This window comes from Urocampus carinirostris, chromosome 11 (assembly GCF_059441175.1).
Source record: "Urocampus carinirostris isolate Australia breed hairy pipefish chromosome 11, RoL_Ucar_1.0, whole genome shotgun sequence".
In the NCBI taxonomy this organism is placed as follows: domain Eukaryota; kingdom Metazoa; phylum Chordata; class Actinopteri; order Syngnathiformes; family Syngnathidae; genus Urocampus; species Urocampus carinirostris.
In genome coordinates this window covers 33,686,140-33,704,469 of record NC_142359.1, presented here as the reverse complement: position 1 = coordinate 33,704,469, position 18,330 = coordinate 33,686,140, and the positions used below count along the sequence as shown (strand labels likewise).

At 41.4% G+C, this 18,330-nt stretch overlaps 1 protein-coding gene across 2 annotated transcripts in view; it reads right to left on the bottom strand.

The window, feature by feature from the left end:
- Window positions 1-18,104, bottom strand: part of rassf8b (Ras association domain family member 8b) — a 66,698-nt gene extending 48,594 nt beyond the window's left edge. The window contains exons 1-2 of one of the 2 annotated variants that reach the window (XM_088348666.1): window positions 17,819-18,104; window positions 17,630-17,727 (exon numbers count right to left, since the gene is read on the bottom strand). The gene's annotated coding sequence lies outside the window, so the exon portion shown is untranslated. Of the gene's footprint in view, window positions 1-17,629 lie in introns of both variants that reach the window. The other variant, XM_088348664.1, reaches the window with a different exon arrangement.
- Between the last annotated feature and the right edge of the window lie 226 nt (window positions 18,105-18,330).

Genomic DNA, 18,330 nt, shown 5'->3' with positions numbered 1-18,330 from the left:
GTTTCCTGAGCCTTAAAAACACTCAGCTTGGTTCAGTAAACTAAATCACAAGTATGGGGAAGACTGCTGATCTGTCTGCTGTCCAGAGGACCATCATTGATACCCTCCATCAGAAGGGTAAGACACAAAAAGAAATTTCTCAAAGAGCAGGCTGTTCACAGAGTGCAGTTTCAAAGCATATCCACAAAAAGTCTGTTGGAAGGGAAAAATGTGGCCGGAAACGCTGCACAACCAAGAGAGATGACCGCAGCCTTAACAAAATTGTGAAGAAGAGCCGCTTCCAGAATTTGGGGGAGCTTCAAAGACAGTGGGCTGAAGCGGGAGTCCAGGTATCAAAAGCCACAGTTCACAGACGTGTCCGGGAAATGGGCTACAATAGCCGTATTCCCATGGTCAAGCCACTTCTGAAGTCAAGACAACGGAAGAACCGTCTGACTTGGGCTATGGAGAAGAAGCACTGGACAGTTGCAGAGTGGTCCAAAGTCCTCTTTTCAGACGAAAGCAAGTTTTGCATTTCATTTGGAAGTCAAGGCGCCAGAGTCTGGAGAAAGACTGGAGAGGAGCAAAATCCAAGTTGCTTGAAATCCAGTGTGAAGTTCCCACAGTCAGCAATGGTTTGGGGAGCCATGTCAGCTGCTGGTGTTGGTCCACTGTGTTTCATCAAGTCCAGAGTAAATGCAACTGTGTACCAAGAGATTTTAGAGCACTACATGCTTCCATCTGCTGAAAAGCTCTATGGAGATGAGGATTTCATTTTCCAGCATGATCTGGCACCTGCCCACAGTGCCAAAACCACCAGTAACTGGTGCACTGACCATGGCATCACTGTCCTTGATTGGCCTGCTAATTCCCCTGACCTGAACCCCATTGAGAATTTGTGGGGTTTAGTTAAGAAGAAGATGAAAGACACTAGACCTACAAATGCAAATGAGCTGAAGGCCGCTATCGAAGCATCCTGGGCATCAACAACACCTCAGCAATGCCACAGGCTGATTGCCTCCATGCCACGCCGGATTGATGCAGTAATCCGTGCAAAAGGATTCCCAACCAAGTACTGAGTGCATCAATGGACATTTTCTGTCACGGTCGCCTTGGTGACCGGTCTGCCCCGCCCCCTGGGCAACAGCTGAAAGCATTTCCACTAATGGTGGGTCTGTATTTAAGGCTGCATGGTGGGCTCTGCGGTTGCTGGTTCATTACTACTCATTCTTCACAGCCCCGGTCTGTTATGCCTTGTCCTGTTTTAGTCTGTTATGCCTTGTCCTGTTTTAGTCTGTTATGCCTTGTCCTGTTTTAGTCTGTTATGCTTTGTCCTGTTGAGTTCGTGCCGGAGGAACTCTGTATGGTTCTGTTTTGCCCCGGAGTATTGGGCGACTTTTATTTGTAAAATAAAACCTATGGATCGTCAACGCATTTGAGTTCTCCCTTCATGCCTCCCGCCTCCGTTCTGGTCCGGTCACCTTCCACGCCACCACGTCTCGTGACAGAATGAACCAGCCAACAAATAGAACTCAGCGAACGATCCCAGCGCGACTTGGGAGAGCTGGAGAGCGCAGTTCGGCAGGCGCCTACTGAGTTGGCCTTCCCTGCCCGTTCGAACCACGGCCCCGCCCGTCGTGGCCCTTGCTGTGCCTCGAATGGGGTCCCGGGAAGAATTGACGCCTGCCTGTTCGACTCTCATGCCTGCCTGCCCGACTCCCGTGCCGATTGCCTGCTATTCCCTCTCCCCTGCGTGCAAGTCCGACTCCGACTCCGCTGCCCGTCGGGCCAACTCCGACTCCGCTGCCCGTCGGGCCGACTCCGACTCCCAAGCCTGCCTGTTCGACTCCCATGCCTGCCTGTTCGACTCCCATGCCTGCCTGTTCGACTCCCATGCCTGCCTGTTCGACTCCCATGCCTGCCTGTTCGACTCCCATGCCTGCCTGTTCGACTCCCATGCCTGCCTGTTCGACTCCCATGCCTGCCTGTTCGACTCCCATGCCTGCCTTGACTCTCCCTGTACTGATTTTGTTCAGTCTTTCCTGTCCTGTCTTGTCTGTTCTGAATCTGTTCCCCCCTGAGTCTGACTCTTCTGAATCTGTTCCCCCCTGAGTCTGACTCTTCTGAATCTGTCCCCCCCTGAGTCTGACTCTTCTGAATCTGATCCCCCCTGAGTCTGACTCTTCTGAATCTGATCCCCCCTGAGTCTGACTCTTCTGAATCTGATCCCCCCTGAGTCTGACTCTTCTGAATCTGAATCCTGAGTGCGACTCTTCTGAATCTGAATCCTGAGTGCGACTCTTCTGAATCTGAATCCTGAGTGCGACTCTTCTGAATCTGAATCCTGAGTGCGACTCTTCTGAATCTGAATCCTGAGTGCGACTCTTCTGAATCTGAATCCTGAGTGCGACTCTTCTGTAGAGGCCTGACCTGAGTGCGACTCTTCTGTAGAGGCCTGACCTGAGTGCGACTCTTCTGCATCGGCCTGACCTGAGTGCGACTCTTCTGCATCGGCCTGACCTGAGTGCGACTCTTCTGCATCGGCCTGACCTGAGTGCGACTCTTCTGCATCGGCCCGACCTGAGTGCGACTCTTCTGCATCGGCCCGACCTGAGTGCGACTCTTCTGCATCGGCCCGACCTGAGTGCGACTCTTCTGCATCGGCCCGACCTGAGTGCGACTCTTCTGCATCTGGCCCGACCTGAGTGCGACTCTTCTGCATCTGGCCCGACCTGAGTGCGACTCTTCTGAATCTGACCCGACCTGAGTGCGACTCTTCTGAATCTGACCCGACCTGAGTGCGACTCTTCTGCATCGGCCTGACCTGAGTGCGACTCTTCTGCATCGGCCTGACCTGAGTGCGACTCTTCTGCATCGGCCTGACCTGTTTACCTGTTCTGATTTTGCCTGTCCTGTTTACCTGTTCTGATTTTGCCTGTCCTGTTTATCTGTCCTGTTCTTGCCTGTCCTGTTTATCTGTCCTGTTCTCGCCTGTCCTGTTTATCTGTCATCCCTTGTCCAGTTGGCCACCAGACCCCCCCTGCCGAGCGCCGATTCCGATCCGCCCGACGCAGATGGCGCCTGCCTCTCCCCGTTCCTGCGTGTTCGGAGGAGGGAGCAGGGTTGCCCCAATCGCGATCGTCAACATTCCGGGGCGCGAGGTAGTAATTTTTTCTTTTTTGGGACCTCGGGAGCTGTCCCTTAAGAGGGGGGCTCTGTCACGGTCGCCTTGGTGACCGGTCTGCCCCGCCCCCTGGGCAACAGCTGAAAGCATTTCCACTAATGGTGGGTCTGTATTTAAGGCTGCATGGTGGGCTCTGCGGTTGCTGGTTCATTACTACTCATTCTTCACAGCCCCGGTCTGTTATGCCTTGTCCTGTTTTAGTCTGTTATGCCTTGTCCTGTTTTAGTCTGTTATGCCTTGTCCTGTTTTAGTCTGTTATGCTTTGTCCTGTTGAGTTCGTGCCGGAGGAACTCTGTATGGTTCTGTTTTGCCCCGGAGTATTGGGCGACTTTTATTTGTAAAATAAAACCTATGGATCGTCAACGCATTTGAGTTCTCCCTTCATGCCTCCCGCCTCCGTTCTGGTCCGGTCACCTTCCACGCCACCACGTCTCGTGACATTTTCAAATGTTTGATTTAGTTTTGCTGTTATAAAATTATTTTTTTTACTTGGTCTGAGGAATTATTCTAATATTTTGAGATAGGATTTTTGAGTTTTTTTCAGCTGTAAGCGAAAATCAGCAATATTCAAATAATAAAAGGCTTGAAATAGTTCAGTTGATGTGTAATGAATCCAGAATGTATGACATTTTTGTTTTTTTAATTGCATTACAGAAAATAAAGAACTTTATCAAAATATTCTAATTTTCTGAGACAGTCCAGTATATATATATATATATATATATACCAAAGCCATATCCCCCTAGTGGGAGGTGGCTAGAGTCATTTCTGACTCTTTTTTGGGAGATTGATTCAGAGGATGGGATTCCCAGCCCCCTCGCCTAACCCAACTGAGGTGTTGGGAGTCATTAGGTGACCAAACCCCCAAATTCCAACCCCTAATGCTGAAAGCCAAGCTGGGAGGCAATGGTTACCGATGTTTAAGTCTTAGGTATGACTCGGCCGAGGCTTGAACCACAACCTCCCAGTCTCGGGGGCAGGCGCCATACCCCCAAGGCCACCGATATATATATATATATATATATATATATATATATATATATATATATATATATATATATATATATATATATATATATATATATATATCATGTTATTACTATTTTGTTGCAAGTTTTTGGGTGCGCTGGAGTAGTGTCCAAACCCCCTAATTCCAACCCCTAATGCTGAAAGCCAAGCAGGGAGGCAATGGTTACCAATGTTTAAGTCTTAGGTATGACTCAGCCGAGGCTTGAACCACAACGTCCCAGTCTCGGGATAAATATATATATATATATATATATATGATTTTTCCTTTTTAATTATGCATTTTTTTTGCTGGTGTGACATATACTCCAGAATGACTTAAAGTCCAGAAAATAATGTAATACAATTGTCTTTTGGGGCCATTTTCTGTCAAAACAGCCTTAATTTTTGTTGTTGTTGTTAAAAAGCAACACAAATTAACTCTACACAGTACAATTTAGAAGGTGGCATATAAAAAGAATTCTACACTGATGTCAGCTACACTAAAATCTGACATTTATGGTTGCCATGTCAGCACGAGCGGCGACTCAAAGAAAACAATTGAACCAGTGCAAAGTGCCAGTTAAAAGAAAATATCTTCAAATAGCTGTAATATACTACAGTGCTTTGACATGTGTGCTGTCTCAACGAGTTAAACTTAGCTGTAACCGCAGTCTCTTTGCACGTCACTCTTTGGATGCCACCCTAAGGCTTAGCCCAGAACGGTCCCTGGTTACACTACAAAGCGCACCAACGCTTGGACAATGAAGGAAAATAGAAGAGAATTTTCCTTTTTATCCAATCCCAGAACTTGTACAGTGCATTTCCCCTTATTTCAAGTGCCTGGTGGCTTAGAACTGACTTGGAAAGAATTGCAGACATTTAAAACAGGTGTCGGGAACCTTTTGGAGCCACAAAGCCATCCATCCAATTATATGCACCGCTTATCCTCAGTAGGGTCACGGGGGTGCTGGAGCCCATCCCAGCGATTTGTTTTTGAGAGACTACCATAATATAAATTTTAAGGCATAATTCACCAAAACTGCAAAAACCGCTCTTCAGACAAAAGCTAATTTTTCAGTGCATTTTATTTCACTGTCTGACGTAAGATGATTTGATAAATAATAATAATAATAATAATTTCCTTTGTATTGTCATTCTTTGTAACAATGTACACAGAACGAAATGTCGATACACCTGACCCGTTGTAGCGAGCCGATGCAGCCGCAGCCAGCAGAGGGCGCCGCCATTTTACCAATTAGGTAAGACTCGGCCGAGGCGCGAACCAGCGACCTCCCAGTCTCAAAGCGGGCACACTACCATCTAGGCTACTGAGCTGGTAAATGTATGAAATATTAATAATGCCAAAGCCTGTGTCCCATATCAACAAATAAACAACTTTAAACTTGTCTACCTCCGAGTTACTTAAGATAAGTGAGGCTTATTTTGACCTTCATTCTTCTTGTAAATAACAGTTTCAAAACAAGCTGCGAGCAGAGTTTTTTTGTTAAATGTCACAAAACACAGCAAATGAAAAGTTTATTGACGTATTTCTCTTAAGTGCAATGGCCGCGTGTCAGAAAGAGGGGAGCGTGCTGTATGTGCATAGTTCCTTTCACCCCTACACCTCACCAATCAAATTGTTCAGTGTGCTTGGTTCGTGTTTCCGGGTAATTACAGTTTGTTCTGTGGGTTTTTATCATAAAGTGTCTAGACAGTGAACATACATTATTTACAAGCTTCCATACAAAAGATTATTCAGCGATGTATAGCCAAAACGTGGTTTATTGGTGTGACACCTTGACTGTAAACTGTAGGTAAAACTGTGCCCTTTATATACCGAAGTGAAGAGCTCATTTGTTAGCTTTGCTTCGGCTATGCACACACCAAACGTGACTTTGAGCCTATCAGAATCGGAACACTGCAGAAGAAATTAGCACAAGTAGTATTTTATCTCTGACCCATATGTAGTCATGAGAAGAGCCATATCTGGCTCACGAGCCATAGGTTCACAACCACTGATTTGTAACCACATTGCTAACATGCTGACTTATTGTTAACATGTAACAAATACAGCAGAGAGGTTAATAGTATTTATAGCTGTTTTTCAAAGCTTCAAAACACAGTGGTTCAGCAACCTAAATTAACTCAGAAATCCATGTTGTATCTTCTGTGAAGGATGTCTAAAAATAAAAGCAACATTTTCTTTTGTCTTCATAAAAGACTAACAAGGCTCAGAGACAGTTTGTTCCCCGGGGCCATTACCACCCTAAACAAGAGCGCAAAACCATGAAAATATATATAACGTGACTTATTCTGTAATTTTTTTTTGTTGCTGCTAAATATTATTGCACTACTTACCATTGCACTATTATTATAAATAACCAGTCTATTTTTGCCTATAATTCCTGAGAGTATTTTATCTATTTTTTTATCTTTAAAGGGAGTATAAAAGACCATTTTCTTTTCAATTAGGCACAGAAAGTTCCTTCCCACAATTATACAGATATGATGCAAAAAAATTGCATGTGCCATTTGTTGTACCATTGCTGCACCCGCCTGCGACACAACTCCTAGCCATTTTCCACAAAAACTACCAAAACATGGCTAAAAACACTCAAAACCTTTTCGACTAGTTAACATGTAAACTAATAGGGTGACTGGCTTGCTAGGGCGCTGATGTTATTCACATGACATCATGTTGGAATAATGTACATAAGTTATTCAATTTCACTATCATTTATGTGTGTTATATTTTTGCTTCAAATATTGTGCTTACAAAATAGTATGTTCTCACAAGCAAGTTTCCCACTGCACTCTAGAGAGAACCAATGGTGTGAATAAGTTACAGATTTTACCCAAAGAGGCACGGATCTCTTCTTGAGTAATTAAACAGAGTCAATCATTCACATTTCAAATAACAAGTGTTTGCACGAAAACTGGTTTCGACTGGACAGTTAACTTTCAAATACATTTCTGTTTAGCAGTCGGAAACAACCTTGTAATTAGGAAATGCCTTTCTCTGTGAATAAAAGGCAGGATGGCGAGAGACTGCTTGGAAGTGAGCTGGAGGCACTGTGATAGAAAGCAGTCTCTCGTTTGCTTCCCTGCAGATGATCATAAACAATTCTCTCTGTCCTTTTTGTATACAGGTTTTTATTAAAAAGTGTTGGGGTTCGACCTGACACATCACAGCTCAGGAAGTAAAAGACGAGACGGACTGTCTTCAAATTGCATTATCTAGGAAAATCTTTGGAGTAATAATGCTCTCTCTCTCTCTCTCTCTCTCTCTCTCTCTCTCTCTCTCTCTCTCTCTCTATCTATATATATCAAAACATGTACTATTTTCTCTCATTTTGATTATTTTAGAATTTGGATATCCCTTTAAAGTCATTATTACTTGTTTACCCTGGAGTGCCATTTCTAATCTTGTTTGCACGCAATGTTTCACAACGTTGATATCAATGAAAATAAAAACTGTATTATGGTGCTCTGTGTCCAAAACTGGAAGGAGCCAGAATCAACTAATCATTATGATATGTTAATTATTTACACATGCACACCAGAATTTGTATTTAGATGGCCATTATTGAAAACACAATGTCATCATCGACCCCCCGCCCCTGTTTTAAAGCACGACTTTGCTCAAAACAAGCAACATGCCAACAAAAGAGACCGCTGCAGTGTGTGTGTCCACATGGCTAGCTCGCAGTGTGACATTGTCACCACGGCGACGCTGCTCCTAGCCTTTTATTGTATGTTGCTTTAAAGCAGCGCTTTCTGATTATTTTCTGTCACAACCCCTTCAGAAGAAGAAATCCTCTCGCGCCCCCCAAGATTGGTCCTTTTCTTTTAAGTCATCACATAATATTGGTGGGGACAAAACAAAAATTGCTCGATATTTGTGGTAACACGTCACTTCTGTCCATGCCAAATCTACGCCAAATTTACGCCTTACAGCACATTTTCACTCAAGAAAAACATAAGTGTCTTATCAGTGTGATTGGGTTGTAATGTCTTTAAGTGACAACATAGTTTATTTGGCTACGTGCTGTCCGCTGCCAACATTTTTGAAATAGCGAGCACACCGGCCTTTTTTTTGTCTCCCTCCAAGGTTGTAGTGATGTTCTACGGAATACCTTTGTTTGTCTCTTCACCCCATCTCACTTCACCTATCTCCACATCCGTGTTAAATATTTTTTCATGAGGTCACTTTCCCTGCTACACTTTGTATTAACACACACATAAACACATCATACTGATTGCTTATACTATGTGCTTAATGCACTGCGTGGATGTTAAATAAAAACAATACGCTCTGTGACTGAGAACGCCACTGCACCCCTAGTATAGTGGAGGTGTATTTACACTTTATTCTGCGAAAGTTAAAAAAAACAAAACTTCCCCAATGTCCATTGTGCCCCCACTCCTCTCAAAGGAGCCTTTACATTAATTATCATTATGATTATTTTATTCTTTTATTTTAATTATCATTGGACTGCTTCATGAAAATATTGTCAGACATTAAACCGGTCCGTGATAATGAAAAGGTTGGGGAACACTGTTCTGGGTGACATGTTTTGTCTACAGTGTGGGAAGGAAGCAACATTGGGAATGTTCATGTCAGCAGCTTCCGTGAATATATAAAAAAAAGTAAATTAGATTAGATTGAACCGTGTCCCCCGGACAAGAAATCAATTAGTTTGATGGAGTCACTCGGGCCACCAGTGAAGTAAGTGTGCAACCTTGTCATTTGAAGTTCACTTTAATTTCCTGCTGTATCATCTCTAATTGACCTATGGCTAAGCCCCGCCCCCTTTACTCCCTCGGACAAAGATTGAAGATGATGTGAAGAGCGCGATGGCAAGTGTCACAGTTGGAGACATTTAGTAAGAGGCAATTGATGTTTTTTTTAGCCCCACAAAGATTACATATCTTCTCAAAGTTACCAAAAGGGCCTGAACTATACATTGGAAGGTTATCTAAATGATTTCATTGTTGAGAAGGTCGATGAAAAGCTTCTACTTCAGGCAAAAATGTACAAGTCACAATGTAAACGTGTCATTACCATCTTGAACAACACGATAGAGCAGGGGTAGGGAACCTATGTCTCGGGAGCCATATATGGCTCTTTTCATGAGTACGTAAGACTCCGAAATAAAATGTAACTATTGCACATCTCTCTGTGGCGTTCCAAAGTTAAGTGATTTCATCACGATTTTGGTCCATATAAAGCCGAAGCAACTTAATGCAGACGTTTGATAAGAAACCATTTAAACTGATAAATAAAAACGCTGGCAAACGACTTTGATTGGGTGAGCAGTACAGGTGGGCGGATCCCTGCACACAGCGCAAGGCACTTCCTTCTCTCCCTCTCGCTCAGTGGAGTCTACACCGAAAGTGAATATGACGACATGCTTATCGTTTGCGATATTTTTACAAAAGAACTTTGCATGCACATTGTTTTGAAACCGTTATTAAGGACAAATTTCATGGAAAAAAATTGCCTCAACACTCTTAACTGAAGGTGGAAGACAAATTGTAAATGGCATATTTAGAGAGAGAGAGAGAGAGAGAGAGAGAGAGAGAGAGAGAGAGAGAGAGAGAGAGAGAGAGAGAGAGAGAGAGAGAGAGAGAGAGAGAGAGAGAGAGAGAGAGAGAGAGAGAGAGAGAGAGAGAGAGAGAGAGAGAGAGAGAGAGAGACAGACAGACAGACAGACAGACAGACAGACAGACAGACAGACAGACAGACAGACAGACAGACAGACAGACAGACAGACAGACAGACAGACAGACAGACAGACAGACAGACAGACAGACAGACAGACAGACAGACAGACAGACAGACAGACAGACAGACAGACAGACAGATAGATAGATAGATAGATAGATAGATAGATAGATAGATAGATAGATAGATAGATAGATAGATAGATAGATAGATAGATAGATAGATATAGATAGATAGATAGATAGATAGATAGATAGATAGATAGATAGATAGATAGATAGATAGATAGATAGATAGATACAGATACTTTATTCATCCCCGGAGGGAAATTCACATTTCCAGCAGCATCCCTGAGCTGAGAACAATACAATAATAAAGCAAAAAGAATACAATATACAAATACCCAGTGTGACGTGCAAATGCCCACTGTAGAGTGTTATATAGAATATCTAAATAGTGCTACACACCGATTTACGACACAGGATTTGGCATTATTATCATTTCAAACATTTGATCAAATCATCAAATGACACACAGTAAAATAAAATGTGCTAAAGAATTAGCTTTTGTCTAGAAAGCGTGTTTGGCAGTTTTTTCAATTTTGTCTGAAAATATATGATGTGGCCCTCTCAATTTATTTGTAAAACATTTTTTGCTTTTATGGCTCTTTGGGTCAAAAAGGTTCCCGACCCCTGCGATTGAGGATCAGCATTGTTTACCTTTAACTACTTAACTTGCCGTGACTTGTAAAATAGGGTTTGTTATTGCTACTAGCTTTATTTAATCTAAACCTAGCTTATAGCTCTGTGTTAGCCTAGCTTCAATTTTTGCTAAAGCAAAGTTTAGTGATATATTAGGCTTTTGTAAAAATCTGTTCATATACACTAACAAGTTCGATCTGACACATAATTGGGATTAAATCCATGGGGAACCGAGTTACTGCTTTCATATTGTGTTCCATTATGTGGACTAACTGCAAGAGAAGCGAATCTTATCTCCAAAAGTTAACGGTATTATGACAAGAGCTCTTTTGACAACAGGTAACAGTCACGTATGATTACCAGCTTACAAAATCTAGCACATAACAGGCCACTGAACTCCCAGTAAACAAAGTGATGTGTGTACATCGCAGCCAAGAGCTAACGTTAGCTAGATCCTAACTTTAGAGATGTTCACTTTATAAATAACTTTCTATTTCTCTGCAGGAAAGTGACAATATTTTGCCTGAAATACTATGTTAACTTATATTAGGACAGATGTGGACATCCTTATTAACGTTATCCACGTTGAGTTGTTGCTGTGGTCGAATCAATTTAAATGTGGCTTGGGAAAAGGTAAAAAGTACACCCCATCGCCCAGCCTTTTAAGATATTTTGTACCAGATATGCATGTACCTCATGCACACCGTTTGACCATTTTAAACTTTTGAATGTAAGAAAAAAAACACAAAACAATGAACACAAACTGACAAACTGCAATGCATTTGAATGAATATGCTAGCAGAGATTGTCCAGGCGCACTGTGATTGGCTCATCGCATTTGAAGGCAGGGCTTAGCCATAGGTCAATTCTTATGCATTGGTGAATACTGTATATTTCAAAGTGAGGGTGGTCATAATGTTTTCGTTTGGGATCAAAGTGTATGTTTGTGTGAAAAGGGGCAGGGAGTTTACACATGGCCACCATCCTTCACAGGCAGCCAGGTCGACTAAACTAGGTGTTAGAAATGACAAGAAGCTGACTCTGCATTTTGACACAGCATTTCTTGCTAGAAAGACATTCCACTCTCCGAGACGTGAACGACATTAACTATCAACACCTTCTTTTACAGGCAGTCAGGTCGGTAACTCAAGATGTAATAACTGCCAAAAAAGCTGACTTGGCATTTTTTGGTTTTGAGGCCCCTGTCGTTTTTCCGGAAAGACATTCCCCTCTTCAAGACCAGAACAATTTTCAATTTTAAAACAATGTCTTGCAGACAGTTAGAACAGTATACTTATATGTGGAAAAATGCCTAAAAAGTCATCTCAACAATTTTGGTTTTGCTGACTCAAAATTTTTGGCAAAGACATTCCACACTTACAAGCGAGAACAACATCAAATAATATTGATGTTAGCCAAAACAGCTGACACAACATTTTTTGAATGAAAATATTGTAGAAATATGCAAAGCACATCTAATGTCTTGCATGTGAGATGTTGCAGTGTTCTCGTTTGCCCGCGTCCCTGCGTCCTAGACGCATCATTTTTGCTGGGGACGCATCGTGTCAAATAAACGTGCGTCCCCGGGACGCAACTTTTTTGACACAAAATTGTCATTATAACCCGATTACTTTTTTTAACAAAGGTTTACCGCACTTTAAACTTTTCGTCAGGCAGATCAGCCATTGTTGTTTTGGTCTCACGGTTCGGGTTTTCGTCTGCACGCCGATCTCGGCAAACGAGCTCTCGTTGCTTCGAGATTGCGTCATTGTTGTGGTGCTTGTCGTCGAGGGAAGGTGAAGGTTAAGTATGCCTCCGAAAAAACAGTTAGTATTAGGTGAAAATCAACACAAAATTGGTCATTTCTTTAGGGTCAGTAATAATTCGAAACATAATGCAGAAAGTGATAACAACGGCAATAATTCTGGCACGAAAAAACGGCGGAGAAATTCTTCGGAAGATCGCCGAGGCAAAAAAAAAAAAAAGACGAAAAAAATAAACAAAATAAAATTAACAAGAAAAGGATTTTTCTGCCAAAATGGACTAAATTATATTCCTGGTTACACTATGAGGAAGATGATAATGGATTGGACCTTGAGAAGGCATTACAACTGTGGCGGGACAGCAAACCATGAAGAATTTATGAACTGGAAAATCTTAAATGATAACTGCTTTGTATAACCGATTAACTGTGATGGATAAAACTGAATGAAAATATAGATTAATATAATTATTTCAGCAATATTATTTTGTATAATGTACAATATTGTTGTGAACTGAAATAATTTGACGTGATAACTGATTTGTATTACAAATAAACTGTGATGATTAAAACTGACTGAATATATAGATTTATATTATATATTTGTCGCCGATTTACAATTTCAACCTCGATAAAACTATATTTTGGGGACCCATAGATCTCTGTTGGGACCCATAGATTTTTGAGCATGCAAGTCCCAGGGACCCATCACTTTTCAGAGGTAAAATGAACAATGTGTTGTATATAGATGAAAATACCTTCGCCCACAACCTTAAGCAGGTTACTGGATTATTTGTTTACTTTTAAACTGAATGAGTAAATAAACACAATCTAATCACAATTGCAAGACCTAACAACATCATAATGTATTCGTTATGAATTTAATTTGAAAGAGAATTAACATTTTAAAAGTTGTACCTGTGCCTTCCCTACTTCAAGACTGTTTTTTGACCCTGTTGACACTTAACTGCACCGCGCAGCCTCATAAATTCAAAGTAATCAGCTTGGGGGAGACGATAAGCCTGTAAGACTTAACTCAGTGGGGAGGTGTGCAAAAAGACACACTCCATACGTGATTAGTTACTTAACAGCAACACGCTCAGTGTTTACATTAAGTAAAACAATTGGTTAAATTAATTAAATTTTAAGGAATAGTTCATATGGAAGTTCATTAAATAATGCATGTTCACTGCTGAGACATCTGATGATAAAACCCACAGAACAAACTATAATTACCCAAAAACGCTGGCCAAGCACACAGAACCATTTGATTAGGTGAGCAGAAGCACGCTCCCCTCTCTCTTACACACGCCCATTGTGCTGGGGCAAAATATATCCATAAACCTTTCGTAGGCAGTTTTTGGGACATTTTTACCAAAGAACTCTGCTCGCAGCATGTTTTAAAACAGTTTTTATGGAAGAAAATGAAGGTTAAAATTAGCTTTAATTATCTTAAGTAACTGTTGGGTGGGAGACAAGTTTAAAGTTGTATGTTGGATGATATGGGACACAGGCGCTGACATTATTATTATTGTTTCATAGATTTTATCAAATCTTTTGACAGACACAGATAATTAAATGGACTAAAAATTAGCTTTTGTCTTGAGAGCGGGATTGGTGGTTTTGCGGAATTTTGTCCTAAAGTATAGTCTTTCTCTCTCTCTCTCCCCCAAAAAAAATCGAAATATTTTAGTAATCTGGCCCTTTGGATGAAAAAGATTATTTCTACGCTAAACCGCAAGGGGTCGCTCTTGGCTTGTGTGGATCATTTTAACCTTGCTCTGTTGTGGGGGGGAGCGGATGAAGTTAAAGGAGTTGTTTACCCGCTAAAGTGGCACAGAGGATGAATATTTCATTGGATTTCGTGCTTTGGAGTGAAGCTGATAGTTTGGTAAGCGTGTTTTTCATGTTAGCATTATCTGAAGAACTCTTAATATGTTACATCGTTACTGAAGTATTCGAGAATGTCTAAGATATACATGTACGTGTAACGTTGCTATACCGTACACTTCACCTATTTAGCCTGTTGCTCTCTTATTTTGTATTTAAAATTGCCTTTTAAGACCATATGTATGTTTACTCAGGGTGTGAATTATGTGTTTTCTTTCCTCATTATCATTTGGGCCCAAAAGATTGTTGGCTGCTCTCTACCCAGCTTGCGATACCGAGGCAGAGCCACATTTAGCTGGCGCCTCACACACACACACACACATATATATATATATATATATATATATATATATATATATATATATACACCGTAAATTCCGGACTATTGAGCGCACCTGATTATAAGCCGCACCCACCACATTTTAAGAGGAAAACTGATTTTGTACATACACAAGCCGCACCTGTATATAAGCCGCATGCGCCCACATTTAAACATGTAACACAAACACAAAATTAATCCAAACCCGACTTCACGTCCCGCGATTGAAACTAAATGTAATTTATTAAAGTCCACAGTCCAAAAATCACAGCCGGCAAAATGAACGGAAAATGATACCGGTACTTAACGTTTGATGCAGACCTGCAGAGTCTGAATGACATTTTGGGATAACAACTATTTTATAGCAAATTGAAGGCTTAAGCCAAACATTAACCTTATTATTAATATTATTGTAATTATTATTATCATAACTATTATTATCATTATGCTTATTATTGTCATTATTATTGGTGTCTGAATTATATTTAGAGATAGGTAGCATTATTGAGTTCATAGATAGGTAAAACTAATAACTAAGCTGGTATTATTATAACTATTATGATGATGATGATTATCATTACAACTGTATGTGACTATTATTGTTATTAGTAGTAGTAGTAGTAGTATCGGTATCCAAATAATGTTGGAGCAGAGGCCTGTTAGAGCCAATAGATGGGTCAGACTAATTATTAAGCTTATTATCATTATAACTATTGTGACTATTATTTTTGTTGTTATTGTTATTATTATCATCTTGTGGGTGGACAGTTTAGGGGTGTGCTCAGGGGCGTTTACGCAGGGGTCGGGAACTTTTTTGACCTAAAGAGCTATAAAATCAAAAATAGTTTGATTTGTCGAAGTGTCCTTAGGCAAAACACTGAATCCTTAATGCCCCCAATAAGCTGGTAGGCGCCTTGCATGGCTGACTCCCTATTGGTGTGTGTGTGAATGAGTAAGTGTGAAGCACATTGTAAAGCGGTTTGGGAGGTCTTCATTGACTTGAAAAGCTTTATATAAATGCAGACCATTTACCATTAACTATGACTATTCTTATTGTTATTTATGAATGTTCTTGTTGTAATTATATTGCTGTCACCATTATATTATGCAACTTCATTACAATCTAGATACATTTAAAAACAAAACAACGAGGTGAATAAATATGTTGGTAATGATGGCGAAAACCGAACAAAAAAATAAATAAATGGAGATACAATCAGATAGATATAACTTTTAATGAGAACCTAAAACAGACATACCTGCACAACTTATAGTTAGGGCAGACAAGTGGGAATTTTGATGCTGAAGGTATCTGGCTCCCATGTATTGTCTTTTAATGCACAGATCAGGACACCTAGCTATGGGTGATCCAGCTGCTTGGGTGGGCACCCCCCCTCAAGCAGCAGGTTCAAAGATACTTTGTATGATGGACAACACACACCACAAAACAGTCACTTTTCACCACGAGCACCAATGAGAATAATTTCATTATAATAGATGCTGTTATTACACAGTATGCTGAAAATATATTGAGACAGCAATGCTGATCATGATGATGATGATGGTGGTGAAAATAGTGATGGTGGTGGTGATGAGGATGATGTTGATGGAGTGACTGTGCATCCACAGAACCTATGTAAATATGTATATTCGTGAGAGTTTGTTGTATGTAAACACAGAGAAGATCTAGCTGCAAGTTTTAAGGAAGTCGAAGGGCTAGAATTAAATAATAATAAGAAGAAGAATTTACTTTTATTGTCATTCTTGTACCCATGCACACAGAACGAAACGTCAATACATCTGACCCACACAGTTAAACTGTAGCGAGCCGATGTAGCCGCAGCCGAACAGGGCGCCGCCATTTTAGACCCAACTGCTGTGTTGGGATTCATTAGGTGACCAAACCCCCCAATTCCAACCCTCAATGCTGAGCGCCAAGCAGGGAAGCAATGAGTACCAATGTTGTAAGTCTTAGGTATGACTCGGCCAAGGCTTGAACCAGCGACCTCCCAGCCTCGGAGCAGGCGCTCTACCCTCAAGGCCACCGAGCTGGTTATTAAGCATATGAATATATAAATAAGCATATGCTTCCTCCTATTCCTTTTCGGGCATGTTACGTTAACATTGGTTTGGTTTTTGACTTGTTTTGTTTTATTTTGTTTTTTCATGTACGAAATAAAGTTTTATTCATTCATGATAAGTAATTAGAGGCGCTTGTTTTACACAAGAGAGCGTTACACACCATTCAAGCAACATTATGTAATATTTGAGTGCCGTAGAGCACAGTGTGGATGTCATGAACCAGAACAGGATCAGGACCCAAACGTGTGACGTTCTCACACGAGCTTTTTATTTTATGGGAAATGGGAAGTCATGCAGCGGTCTGGCGTGGAAAGACAGGAAGCCAGAGACCGACAAGATCGATTCCAATTGCCCAAGTTGATATCAGATGGGGTCGATACCGGACATGACGGGACAGAGTCATGTTTAATTTTACAGTATAGCCCTTAATCACAAGAAGTCTCCAAGGGCTGTAAAGACTACACAGTACTATTACACCATTTAGTTATTTATCATTAAATTGCCAAAAGTGACGCAGAAAACCTGGAACTCATATTATTTTGATTTATTTTTTTAAATAATAGCTGAAATAAACACTAAATACACACAGTTCATAAAAATAACCGACATCTGCTGTCGGGTTGGAAAATATTTTAAACAGTCAATGATTTATAAAAGAAAAATACACATTTCTCAACCTATGATTAATATATAAATAAACATTGGTATGATAGTTTATGTATTTTGCATAGTTCTCAAATTACTGTTTGTTATTTATACAGAATGAAAGTTTTTTTTTGCACCACGAGGAAACACGAAATAGTACACACTTTCCTTTACATAAAAAGTAGGATCCTATAGTTTAATGATACAAGTTTACAAAACCCTGGCGGCCCTCTAGAATCTGGGAAACACTGAGATGGTTAATATTAGCATAGGGAATATATTGACACCCAAGGTTGGTTTGGGCCCACCAAAACAAAACATAGCTACTCACACCGTCCCGTTATGATCACGCGTGTTTTCCTCCATGCAGCTTGTCCTCCAAAAAAAGAAGAAAAGGAGACAGTCTCCTACTCGGGGAAAGGCTTCAGGCTGCAGGGATGACAAGAAGTGTGTGAGGCAGCTTGGAAGGGGGGGGGGGTGCTGCTTCTTGTGTGCTGCGGGCCGATGCGCGTCACGCTACCGCCGCATGTGCATGTAAACACGGCTCGCTCGCTCCTTCGCTGTACTCCACCGGACATCCGAGACGCAGCGGTCTCGCTTTCTCTCTCGCTCTGCTTTTCTCTGCTGGTGTGTCGCAAGAGGGGGCTTAGAAACGATGTTGGAACCCAGTTGGGTCACTGCAAGGTATTATGGACCAGTTAAAGCTACAGCGACCAGCACGCGGGACGGTGCAAAAATCGGACTCCCCTTCGCGTGAACGCGCACTGGGATTCTCAGCGCTGCGATTCCCACACAACGTTTGTCGCGATCGTAGTCGGTTTAATGTGCCGTGTTGGGCACGTTACTTAAAAAAGTAATGAGTTATAGTCAGGGCTGGAGTGGGCCCCCTTTTCAAAGTTATGCCTAAATCCGTCTCCCCTGCAAAATCGAACTCCCCTTCGCGTGAGCGCGCACTCTATTTCTTAGCGCTGCGCTTCCCACGGAACGTGTGTCACGATCGAAGTCAAGTCATGTTTATTTGTATAGCCCTTA